Consider the following 13,316-nt stretch of genomic DNA (forward strand, 5'->3'; position numbering starts at 1 on the left):
GTTGTATACAGTGCTCAACTTCTGCGTACTCTTTGATATGCTAGACTCCATCTGCACAATGAGATACCTAAGCAAAGGAAACACAGGTGATGTGATTGTGAAATGAGGAAAAGAAATTCCACATTTTTCAATTACATCACCTGTGTTTCCTAACTTTACGAATCACATTGTGCAGATGAGGTTTAGGCCTGTCCACGGACACAGAAGAGGTCTGACCTTTGTTCAAGAGTGCAGTGGACATGATACACTTCATTGGTAGGTCTGCACATGTATTATCTCCTCTGTACTCTTCAACAAGCCTAAATTCCATCTGCAACCCTGAGTAGGCCTCACCTCAAACAAACCTCTGGATAGTCCACACCTTATCGTCATCCTGAATCAATCATTTAAAATGTTAGGGGCAGATTTATGATGGTCATGTGCCTCTTTTGCGCCGCTGTTGCGTCACTTTTGTGATGCAGCAGTGATGCAAAAGATGCACCATGTTGCAAAATAGGCCTCACTTCATCTCCAACAAGATACCGTCAGTTTAAACTGTAAACATTTAGGACTGTGTAGGGGGCATGGAGAAGCTGAATCTTCTGTAAATGTCAAAATTGTTGCATACAGTGCTCAACTTCTGCGTACTCTTTGATATGCTAAACTCCATCTGCACAATGAGATACCTAAGCAAAGGAAACACAGGTGATGTGATTGTGAAATGAGGAAAAGAAATTCCACATTTTTCAATTACATCACCTGTGTTTCCTAACATTACGAATCACATTGTGCAGATGAGGTTTAGGCCTGTTCACGGACACAGAAGAGGTCTGACCTTTGTTCAAGAGTGCAGTGGACATGATTCACTTTATTGGTAGGCCTGCACATGTATTATCTCCTCTGTACTCTTCAACAAGCCTAAATTTTATCTGCAACCCTGAGTAGGCCTCACCTCAAACAAACCTCTGGATAGGCCACACCTTATCGTCATCCTGAATCAATCATTTAAAATGTTAGGGACAGATTTATGATAGCCCTGTGCCTCTTTTGCGCCGCTGTGCGTTACTTTTGTGATGCAGCGGCGGTGCAAAAGATTTGCTATGTTGCGACATATTTACAACTTGATGCATCTAGGCAGATGTGTCATGCTGTAAAGTCCTGTGCCACATGAAACCTGCGTCAGATTTCATGTGAGCGTTTTGTTGTAGGGTGGGCAGTCATTTGCATGAAAGCCCTGTAAAACTAACACAGTAAAATTAAGAAGATTTCACTGAGTCACATTTATGGCATTGCTGAATCAAATCCTTACGTCTGTTTGAAACAGGCATAAGGAGTGATGCACCATGCAATGTGTGGCTTGCCCCTGTGCATTGCAGTAGATATGTCGCGCTTATGATGTGATTCCTGCAATGCGCCATTTTTGTGGAACAGATGCGTGACGCATCTGTGCTGTTTTTGCTCAATGGTGCTCTGCATTGTAAATGCGGCACATCATGGGTGGCAGAGCAGTGGCGCACGTTAACTGGTGCATCCCTGGGGATTCACCAGTTAACATAAATCTGCTCCTTTAAATTTAAGTATTAGCAGGGGACACAGTGTTGGTGAGGCTTATCCAAGGTTAAGAAGAGATGAGTCCTGTTCACTGAAAAATTGGACATAGGCCTCACCTCCTCAGCATCGCTGGACATGGTTAAATAATATCTGCAAAATGTTACTCTTGTTAAACAATTTTATAATTATAGTCTCTGAGATTTGTCTCTTACTCTGCAATATCTCATTGTTGTTCTCTTTCTTTAAAGATAACGACAACATCAAGCATGAGTGATAATGAGCAATCTGTTGATCTCGATATTATCATTGAAATTGTGATTGAAACATCAGTGGAAGTAGATCCCTTGGATGATTTAAATCCTGAGGATGATGAAGAACATGATGAGGATGCCGATTTGTCAGAATTGTATGACATAGGGTGGGAAGCTGACCTGCTTGAGCCTATGGAACTATAAACAGTTATTTTTTAAAAGTTACTGGAAATGAAAAGTAACCATGTTAACCGTTTCATTTAAAATTAAACACATCTTCAAAAACAGCTTGTGTGAAGTGTCTTTAATAAAATAGGGAAATATGCTGATAAAAATTAGTTCAGATTCACATATAAAAGAGGAAAGGTCAAATGTAGAAGCATTCTATTTCTTTGCTACTATTTGTGAGTACTAAATTTGCCAATGCACTAAAAATTATTGTATGTAAAATTGACAAGTAGTGTGTTAATTTTTTGACGACTGTTATTGATTTACTGTTTGGTAATAGTGGTTAATAACATTTTTTATTATATTTTACCACAGATTCAACTGCAGATCATTTCAAAAGTACAATATGCCATCTAAAGAAAGAAGCCGAAAGGCTACAAAACGTCAAAGACAGCAGATTACTAAATGCTTGCAGCAGTCCTCTACAATAAAAACTCGTCAAGTCACCAAGAAAGCTCCGGGTAAGACAACGAAATCATTCCTAAGAAACATTTGTAGAAAAAAAAGTATTACTACAGAATATGTTTTAGTCCAGAAAAAGAGAGCCAATTTAAACGGAAAGGAAAGGCCAATCAAAAATGTTACTGCTAGACCAATTAGCTCTACTTCCTCAATGCCATCAAATTTAATTTTTAAAAATTCAATTCCATCTCTATTTCTGTATTTCTCAAAATCAACAACATTACCCATTGATCCATTTACCAAACCTCTTTCAACATGTAAATTCCCTCTTAAAATTATACGGCAATTTAAGCACACATTCAGAGTCTTTTCAAAACCAGCAGTTTTAGATATAGTCTTCTCTAATGAATCCAATTTTGATTTCAAATTCTCAGACAAAATAATTGTTGCTCCCATATGCTCTATTCTGTCAATACCTTCCAGTTTCACAATCTCTTGGTTTTCTAAATTCAACATTTTTTTGTTAAAGATGGCTCATTCTGCAAGAGTTGGCATCAAACATATTCCAGATTTCTTCTCAGTAATTTTCGAAAAAATATTCTCAGGCACAACGTCTTCTTCTGGATACAAATTTGATAGTAATCGTGCATGTAAAGCTTCTTTCCCATGCTCGGTCACTTTTCCAATTCTAACATCTTGTAGAATATTCTTATAATCTTCATCCTTCGCTTGACGCATATTTTCACGCAGTTCAGCATAATTGAAGTTTAACCATATATTAACGTTGCCAATGCTCCCTAGGCACTTCCTGGTATCTTCATGCGTGAGCATTTTGAACACAGGTTGTCCTTTCACTGGTGTCAGCTGCAGAAGATCACCGAAAACAATGATGTGTTTGCCACCAAATAACACATCATACTCTGTTTTGAGAACTTCTTGCATTCTCAAATGCACAAAGGCAAGCATGACATTGGGACATTCGTAGACGAATGTTCTGCAACAGGATAATTGGCAATTTGTTAAAAAATATTAAGAAAGGTCAACAGAAAGTGGTTTTTTATAAGAGAAAAAAAAGTTGAGAAAATTATTGTTCAGGCATTCGAAATTAAGCGAAAGTTATTTATTTTGATAATCAATAGAATTAGGAAACTAAACAAGGCAATTTATGATTTCAAAACAAATAGTAGATGGAAGAGAACAGTTAATCGTAGTAATTTTTGTGAAGTTTTTTCAGGAGAATGGATGCATAGTTCAAGTTGTGAGGTTTTTTAATGAGGAGAGTTATTTCCAGGATAATGATTTGGTGCATGCAGTTGACACCAGTGGTCGAGCTTATGAGGTGAAAGATGGTTGTCCAGTTGAAAAAGAAAAACTTGTGACAACAGAGGCAGAAGAGGTGTTAGGTAATGAGGTTTTAGGAAGACGTCCTAAGGGACCAGTGTATACCTGGAAGTGTAGTAGTATTTGCAGTGTGCGACAGGATTCTATCAATTTGCTTTGTGATTTTGTACGGACATTTAATAAGAAAACTTTAAAACAGAAAATGAAGTTGTTGCAAGAATTAGATCCTTGCAGAGTGAGAGAAGTGACAGGTTTGCATGGTCATTCACTGGCTTTCCAGGAGAGTATGCCAGAGTGTTTTTCATCATTTCAGGATGCTAGCAGTGCATCATAATAAAGTGAGGAAATTAGTTAGAATGTTGTATTATGCTAAGAGTCCAGCAATTATGCTTAGACAATTATGCACCGCTCTTTTGCATGGTTCTGAAGTAGATGTGAAGAATATTTGTGAAGAAATTGAGTTTTGTTACTTTGCAAGTAAAGAGGAGAATGTTGAAATTGACCCAGAAGAAGAAGGTAATGTGGAAGATAGTGTACAGGTTTCCAGTACAGATAATTTTCAGAAAGAAATTGCCACGTTTCAGGTGAAATCAAGTGAGAGGCCTAATTTCACTTGTGTGTGTGTCGACGCACTTATTATAAGAATCAGACTAAGTTAGTGGATTTATATGCGAAAAGTGAAAGGGAAAATAATAGTGAATGGAAGGATTTTGCAACATACTTGATGGTAGAAAATTGTTTTGATTTGGGATCGGATCAACGTGTGTGTACTTATTGTTGTAACAAATTAAATCAAAACCGGATGCCTGCTAGAGCGGTTCATAATAATCTGGAATTGGTTGAGATTCCTTCTGAATTGAAGGATTTAAATACTTATGAATCTATTTTGATTCAAAGTATCCATCCCTTTCAGGCTATTGTACGAATGGAGCCAAAGACAGGGAAATTGCCTCCATCAGATTTACAGAGAGGATTAAAGGGAAGAGTTGTTTATTTGCCTCTAGATTTGAAGAAAAACATTAATACAATTGGAGTAGAGAAAGTGGAAGAGGAACCTCTGGTTATCTTAGTTAATGGGGTTCTGACAAAGAGTAAGAAAATCTGGCAAGATTTAGTGGATGTTAGGAAAGTCAAAAAGGCAACATTGTATTTGAAGAAAAACAATAAGTACTACAAGAATGTATATGTTGCAGAAGAGGAAGTAAGTGAAGAAGAGGATAGCGATTTGTGTGCTGGTCAAATTGAGAAAGTAGAAGCCTCTAAAAATGAAGAAATATATGAACATTATAGTGTTCATCCTTTGCATTCCAAGGAAGTCATGGGGAATGCTATTGAGTTGTTTCAAATGAAACAAGCCAAAGGAAGTCCCATTAGTGTTTGGGAGGAAAGTTTGGAAGCTCGGTGTTTCCCACAGCTATTTCCAACAGGTCAAGGAGGAAGATATGATGAGCGACCTGATCAAATTCCTGCTTCTGAATACCGGACTTTACGATCGTATGCAGAAGATCCTAGGTTTCGTCAATGCATTCCCTATTTGTTTCATCTACTGTTTGAAAGCGATCTGTCTGGACTGTCATATGCAGTGAACCACATCTTGAAAAGTGGTGTACATATGCAAAATATCTCGGCAAGGGACTTTATGGATAAAGTCAATGTGCAAGACAGTATTTTGGATTCTCACCTGATTAATCTCATGGCGTGTCAGCGTGGTACTAATGAGTACTGGTACCGTCGTCATGGTGATTTAAAATGTATGCTGAGGAACTTAGGAACTCCCACATGGTTCCTCACTCTCAGCTGTGCCGAGTATGGCTGGGAAGACTTACTTGAATTTCTACGAGAGGCAAATGGAAACATTGAAAATATCGAATTCAAGACACCCGGAGAACTGTGCTCTTTGGATCCAGTGAATGTATGCAGGTACTTCAATCATAGATTTGAAGCTATGATGTCTTTCATCATGAACAAGAAAAATCCACCTCTTGGAGAGGTGTTGGATTTCTTCTGGAGAAAGGAGTACCAAGCAAGAGGTGCTCCTCATATACATATGCTGCTGTGGATCAAAGATGCACCCAAATTTGGAACAGATCCGGATGACTTAGTGATGAGTTTCATAGAACAGTATTCTACATGTGCTGTTCCAAAGACAAAGGAAGACAAAAGCCTAAGAGAACAAGTTTTACGCTTCCAAAGCCATCGTTGTGGAAAGTACTGTCGTCGTAAATTCAGAAACAAGGACAAGTTCTACACAAAATGTTGTTTCGCCTTTCCACGACTGGTGATTTCTAAAGGAAGAGTGAACAGTTTGATGTCTTCGCTGCGACATAATGTGATGAAGAAATCACCCAAAAATACCTACAATTTGAAAAGGAACGAAGAGTCCAAGTACATCAACGACTACAACCCAGTGATTTTGTCCATGTGGAATGCTAACATGGATATACAGTTTGTGGCTGATAACTGTATGGCTGTGGCTCGGTATGTGACATCTTACATCACCAAAAAAGAAAAGACAGAATTGAAGGATATGTGGGAGGACATTTCCCATGAAAAGAGCCTCAGTAAGAAGTTGTACAGTTTCAGTCCGAAGATGTTGTCGCATCGAGAAATCGGAGCTTACGAATGTTCTGACCGGTTGTCTTCAGCAAGTCTCTATGGCAAATCCAGGAGTATCATTTGGGTGAGTCTTGGTCTTGCTGCAACGCGTAATCGAGTTCTGAAACCTGTACGGGAAATTGAGTATTTGGCGGAAAAGGAGCCAAACAGTACAGATATTTTGAAGACCAACATGTTGGATACATATTATCCAAATAGAAGCAGTCACCTCGAGAATGTTTGTCTATATGAGGTTCTACAAAATTACATATTCAAGAGGAACAGCAAAGAAGATATTGATAAAGGAGTGTATGCTGTAATTGGAAGTGAGGGATGTCTGGTCAAGCAAAGAAAATGCCACTTGGTAAACCATCGAAAATTGAGTGGCGAATCTCCTGAAAGAAAAGAGTTTTTCTATTTAGCACTTTTGCAACTTTTCAAGCCTTGGCGTGCAGAAGAGGAACTGCTTGGAGATTTCCTCTGTTACGAAGACTCTTTCAATGCCGCCAAGGAGACCATAGAATGTCCTGTTTTTCCCAAATATCTAGAAATGTTGAATGCGGAAATCGAGCAGGAAGCAACGATTGCAGCCGAGATTGCTAGAGACAGTTCTCAGGACAGTCAGAGTTCTGTTTCATTGAGTCAGGATCCACTAGGAAGACCAGTTATCAAAAATGAAGCTGCCACTGCCATGATTGAAGTGGAAAGAGCCATGGCACATGCTCAGGAGGATGTGGTTAACTTAGAAGACTTGGAAAGACAACTCAACGTTGAGCAGAGGAAAATATATGACGAAGTTACCAACCAAATAGATCATGGATTAAGTCATGAGAAGAAAGAGTGCTCATGTACGTCGTTGAAGCCTGTCCGACTGTACGTGAGTGGAGAAGCGGGAACTGGAAAAAGTTTCCTAATTAAAGCAATTTCATGTTATTTGCAGAAAAGGACTGAGTCATCGCTGTCTTGTGTTGTCACCGCTCCAACTGGACTGGCAGCACATAACATTAAAGGTATTACTTTGCATCGTCTACTGATGCTGCCAGTGGAGCATGATAACAAATTACAATACCACAAGTTATCTGGAGATGCTTGTTGTGAAGTTTCAAGAGTCTTGAGGAAAATGAAACTTCTTATCATTGACGAAGTAAGCATGGTTTCCAATGTCATGCTTGCCTTTGTGCATTTGAGAATGCAAGAAGTTCTCAAAACAGAGTATGATGTGTTATTTGGTGGCAAACACATCATTGTTTTCGGTGATCTTCTGCAGCTGACACCAGTGAAAGGACAACCTGTGTTCAAAATGCTCACGCATGAAGATACCAGGAAGTGCCTAGGGAGCATTGGCAATGTTAATATATGGTTAAACTTCAATTATGCTGAACTGCGTGAAAATATGCGTCAAGCGAAGGATGAAGATTATAAGAATATTCTACAAGATGTTAGAATTGGAAAAGTGACCGAGCATGGGAAAGAAGCTTTACATGCACGATTACTATCAAATTTGTATCCAGAAGAAGACGTTGTGCCTGAGAATATTTTTTCGAAAATTACTGAGAAGAAATCTGGAATATGTTTGATGCCAACTCTTGCAGAATGTGCCATCTTTAACAAAAAAATGTTGAATTTAGAAAACCAAGAGATTGTGAAACTGGAAGCTATTTACAGAATAGAGCATATGGGAGCAACAATTATTTTGTCTGAGAATTTGAAATCAAAATTGGATTCATTAGAGAAGACTATATCTAAAACTGCTGGTTTTGAAAAGACTCTGAATGTGTGCTTAAATTGCCATATAATTTTAAGAAGGAATTTACATGTTGAAAGAGGTTTGGTAAATGGATCAATCGGTAATGTTGTTGATTTTTTTAGAAATACAGAAATAGAGATGGAATTGAATTTTTAAAAATTAAATTTGATGGCATTGAGGAAGTACAGCTAATTGGTCGTGGCTCTGCTAGGTTTTTGCTTGTAAAAGACTTATATGTTCGCCGTAAGCAGTTTCCTGTTTGCTTGGCATATGCGGTGACAATCCATAAATCGCAAGGTTTAAGTGTAGACAGTGCTTTTGTGAATATTGGCAGTTCTGTGTTCAAGGAAGGTATGGCATATGTGGCATTGTCACGAGTCAGAAGTTTATCGGGATTGTACTTAATTGAGTGTGATGTCACAAACATTTGTGCGGATCTAGAATGTGTTAGGGAATACAATAGGTTAAGAAGAGAGTATGCGCCACATTTGCCTCAATATCCTTTGTTTGAAAAACGTGTGGTAGGCCGGAAACGAAGAAATGTGACCAATAGTAGGGAGGTTGTAGCAAAAAGACGAAAAGTCGATGAACCCAAAATTATAAGCAGAAAAAAATGGATTCTGTTGAAGATGTTGTTCGTTTTCAATTTGAAAATAGTTCTGGTGTCAACTGCTATGCTAATGTTGTGGTTAATGTTGTCTTTTCTCTAGAAACTTTAAAAGAAGAGATTGTGGTCAATTCGGATCAAAGATTTTGCAGTTTGTTGAATTCTGTGTTAGAGAAATGTAGCACTGATAGAACAAAAATAGAAAGTGTGTCTGAAATTCGAAATCTGTTAGACAAATGTTCAGGTCAAACGCAATTCTCTCAAAATATTCAGCAAGATTGTCAGGAGTTTTTAATGTATATGCTTGATGTATTGCAAGATGAAGGTGTAGATGTAGATCACCTCTTTGGCCTTTCTTATCAATGGCAGCATGACTGCGAGAACTGTAGGGTATCAAGTACTACTAGTGTAGACTCAGAAAAATGTATATATTTAACTTTGCCAGACAGTAAATCAGTGTCCTTTAATAAGCTAGTAAAAGCAGCCGATCACAACATGGAGTGTAGCCAATGTAAGTCTGAAATGTTGTCCACATTATTTATACGAACATATGGCCAGTATGTCATTTTAATGTTCCAACGATGTAGGCCTGATGGAACAAAATTGAAAACTTTAATTAAAAATGTTGTGGCTTCGCAGTTGTCAATATCAGGAAGGACTTTTGTAACTGCAGCAATTATATATCATGACGGTCCTTCAACAACATCAGGACATTACACAGCTTATTTGAAGTCTAGAAACGGCTGGTCATTCTGCAATGATTCTGTTTTAACTTTAAAAACAAAATTGCCTTTTGACCTTAAAAATTCTTACCTGGTGTTTTTACAACCAAAATTTTAGGGAAAGAATCTCGGGATTTGCTCTGAGGAATTTCAAGAGGTTCTAATGGCTCCTACACTATTTGGCCTTGAGGATAAGTGTAGTACAGAGTCAAAAGTTATTTTTGAGTTTTAAGTAGTTCCTGAAAAAAAATAAGGTTTTCTTACAGAAAGTGGTGGGCACGGATTAGTTAAAGGACAACAGAGTATTTCCCAAAGCAAACGGTGTTCTTACCATAACACTTGACGTCATGGAAAAATAACTGCACTTTGAATGAGTTCAGAAAAACTGTTTCTTTTAATAAGCTAATTCAAGCAGCCAATCAAAACATGGAGTAGAGGTAATGTAAGTCTGCAATGCTGTCGACATATTTTGAACAAACTTTGGTTATAATGTCATTTAAAAATTCCAACTATATAAACCTGATGAAAATAAGTTTTCAACTTTAATTACAAATGTTATGGCTACATAGTCGTTGATTTTAGGAAGAGCATTTCTAACTGCAGCTATTATATGACATGATGTTCCTTTGACAACATCCACTTATTACACATCTTATTCAAAATGTAAAAAAAGCTGATGTTCCGGAAATAATTCACATTGCACTATGAAACAATGTTGCCTTTTTATTTAAAAATATTCTTACTTTCTGTTTTCAGAAGAAAGAATTTAGGGTAGGTAACTGGCCTATAATGATTTTAGGAGTTGATATAATTTTATGTACTGTTTTAAATTGCTTTGTGATTAAAAGTGATGTAGAGAATTAAAAAATTGTAGTAGTCATAGAGGTAGTGTAAGTCTGCTTCATAGTAAGCAGTATCAGTGTCATAGGAAATGTGGAACATGAGTGAGCAAGAAGGGTGAGATATTACTAGTACAGGATTGTGAAAGTGATCTTGAACGTTTTCTTTCTGAAAGTTGCGGAAAAAGAAAATGACGGGATTTGCTTAGAAGAATTCCAAGAGTTATAAATGGCTCTTACACGATTTGCCTTGAGGAGAAGTGCGGTAGAGAGCGAGAAGTCATTTATTGTATGTAACATATTTGTCAAAACGATTGAGCTTTTCTTTCAGAAAGTGGCGGGCTGAAAATAATAACAGCACAACAGAGTATAAGCTATTCATAGGACATCCTTCGACGTCATGGAAAGTAAGTTACTTTTGAGAAGTTCTGATTTCTGATTGGTTATGTTATATGGGTTTTTTAAACACAATCATTTTGATTGTGTTTTTTTTTCCCCGCTGTTATATGATGAATACCTTCAAGTCACTGTTTTTAGTGAAATTTGATATATTCTGAGAACAGCAAAAATAAACCATTTAACATGTATAATTAATTCTGTACTTTTTGTATTTATGATATACATTTAGAACTGTGTAGGAGGCATGGAGAAACTGAGGCTTCTGTAAGTGTCAAGGGAGGTGAGTAATGTACATTGCTCTGTTACATACAGTCCTCACCTTCTGCGTACTCTTGGATATGCTAGACTACATCTGTACAATGAGATACCTAAGCTGAGGAAATACAGGTGATGTGATTGTTAAATGAGCAAAAATATTTGCACGTTTTTCAATTATATCACCTGTGTTTCCTAACATTACGAATCACATTGTGCAGATGAGGTTTAGGCCTGTCCAGGGAGACAGAGGAGGTCTGGCCTTTGTTCAAGAGTGCAGTGGACATGACTCACTTCGTTGGTAGGCCTGCACATGTATTATCTCCTCTGTACTCTTCAACAAGCCTAAATTTAATCTGTAACTCTGAGTAGGCCTCACCTCAAACAAATCTCTGGATAGGCCACACCTTATCGGCATCCTCAAACAATCATTTAAAATGTTAGGGGCAGTTTTATGATGGCCGTGCGCCTCTTTTGCACCGCCGTTGCGTCACTTTTGTGACACAGCAGCAGTGCAAAAGATGCACCATGTTGCAAGATAGGCCTCACTTCATCTGCAACAAGATACCGTCAGTTTAAAATGTATATATTTAGGACTGTGTAGGGGGCATGGAGAAGCAGAGGCTTCTGTAAGTGTCAAAGTTGTTGCATACAGTGCTCACCTTCTGCGTAGTCTTTCATATGCTAGACTACATCTGCACAATGAGATACCTAAGCAAAGGAAACACAAGTGATGTGATTGTGGAATGAGCAAAAAAAATTGAAAGTTTTTCAATTACATTACCTGTGTTTCCTAACATTATGAATCACATTGTGTAGATGCCTCACTCAGTCTGTATCTGACACTCTTTCCTTCACTTCCTCTGTCTCCTCTCTCCCTCACTCTCTTTTCCATATTCACCCTTTCCTTATATAGTTTACCTTACTCACTTTCTTTTAGTAGCTTACACAACTTCAATTTAGTTTTCTCTTCTATCCTTCTTTTCTGTCACTGAAAGTATCTTCTTTTTTTTCTCTTAGTAATTTACTCTATTTCAATTTCTTTTTGTCTCTGACTGTCTATCACCGTTTCTTTCTCTTTTTTTCTGCATGTTTATCTCTAACTTTATTTCTTTGTAAAATTGGATGATTGTCAATCCTTTCCCTTGTCTTTTCTAATTTTTAAATACATGTTTTAATATTTTTCAAATTTTTGTTCTTTCTTTCACAGATTGAAAGTATAAAAATAACAAGTGACTAAGTTAACGACAATTATAAGGTAAATGTTTTGTACTCTTTTCGTTAAATTTCTATCACATTTAACTTCTATTAGTTCCACTGCTTCATTTATTTAACCCTCATTTTCCTGCCTTTGCTACTTCCCTCATTCCTTTCTCTATTACTTACTTACTCTACTCCTTCCACTCCTTTTCTCAGTCCCTCTGTTCTCATAGTTCCTCACTCCTGTTCACTCACTCCGTCTCTATTACTCTCACTGTCTCTGACTGATCACTCTTTCACTACTTGTTCATTATGCTTTCTCCCTGTAGTTCAAGCACACTAAGGGGCATATTATCAACACAGGCGATAAAATTATCGCTGCTTTTATCGGCAGAAAACTGCTGCAAAAGCGGCTTTACCGGCAGTTTTCTGCCGCAAAAGCGGCTTTAGCGGCATTTTTCTGCCGATAAAAGCAGCGATAATTTTATCGCCTGTGTTGATAATATGCCCCTATGTTATTTACATTTCTTTGCTGTTTCAATCATTCCTTTTCTGTCACTTCTTCTTTTCTGCTTTCTGTTTTTTCTCTCTGTTATTCCACATGATTTAACCTTAGTCACTATCATACATCTTGTTTTATTCCTATTTACTTTTGCTCACTGTTTTCTTAACACTTTCCCTCAGGATTGTTCTTTTAGTCCGGTTCTATCCCTACCTCTTATTCCACATCCTTTACTATTTTTCTTCTTATTTTGAACATTCACTCACATTCTCTAAGAAACTCTTGTTTATTATTCTTCTACTCTCTTTTTTACTTTCACTTCCTTATCTATTTCGTTTTCACAATTATACCCTCTTCCATCTTTTCTTCGGTAAATATATCTATTAAACAGTATCTCTGTGTTACTCCCTCTAGCTGTCTTTCTTTTAACATTACTCTCTGTTTCCTTCCCTTATACTTACTCTTCTTTTTTTTTTTTCTTTTTTTTTCTGGTTCGCTTCCGGTTCGCGTACCGGTGCGCGAACCGGGAAGCGAATCAAAAGAAATAGAGGTTGCCAGAGTCTAAACATTCTAGCAATTTTTTATAAAGGGGAGGTAGTTCTGAAAGAACTTTTTTTAAATTATTTTTGTTGTTTTATATTTTTTTATTATTTTTCTGAACATTTTTTTACTTTTTTGGTATTTTTTGAACGATTTTA

This window comes from Lissotriton helveticus, chromosome 7 (assembly GCF_964261635.1).
Source record: "Lissotriton helveticus chromosome 7, aLisHel1.1, whole genome shotgun sequence".
Taxonomy (NCBI): Eukaryota; Metazoa; Chordata; class Amphibia; order Caudata; family Salamandridae; genus Lissotriton; species Lissotriton helveticus.